This window comes from Gavialis gangeticus, unplaced genomic scaffold, assembly GCF_001723915.1.
Source record: "Gavialis gangeticus isolate Ggan-Ray unplaced genomic scaffold, GavGan_comp1, whole genome shotgun sequence".
NCBI lineage: Eukaryota > Metazoa > Chordata > Crocodylia > Gavialidae > Gavialis > Gavialis gangeticus.
The window spans coordinates 67,975,747-67,976,007 of NW_017728994.1; the positions used below are offsets into that span (position 1 = coordinate 67,975,747).

Sequence of the window (261 nt, forward strand, 5' to 3'; positions counted from 1 at the left end):
GGCGGCGCGCAGGCTGCAGGGACCGGGCCGGCGGGCACCAGGGGGCTTGCTCAGCATCCGCGCGAAGTTCAGCAAACAAAAGAGCTGCCCAAACTTTCCCTCCCCCGTCCCCTGGCCCCGCGCCCCGCGTCCCCGCCCCCCCGGCCGCGCACAAAGAGAAGGACACACGCACAGAAAGACACGAGCCTCCACCTGGGTCCGGGAGGGCAGCGGGGGCCCGGGCTCCGCTCCGCGCTGCTGCACCGCCGTGGCCGGGAAGGC

The 261-nt window shown here is 73.9% G+C and overlaps 1 protein-coding gene across 1 annotated transcript in view; it reads right to left on the reverse strand.

Moving 5' to 3' along the window:
- Window positions 1-255, reverse strand: part of FAM53B (family with sequence similarity 53 member B) — a 175,132-nt gene extending 174,877 nt beyond the window's left edge. Inside the window, exon 1 of the mRNA XM_019502965.1 lies at window positions 173-255. The gene's annotated coding sequence lies outside the window, so the exon portion shown is untranslated. The remainder of the gene's footprint in view (window positions 1-172) is intronic.
- Window positions 256-261: the final 6 nt, after the last annotated feature.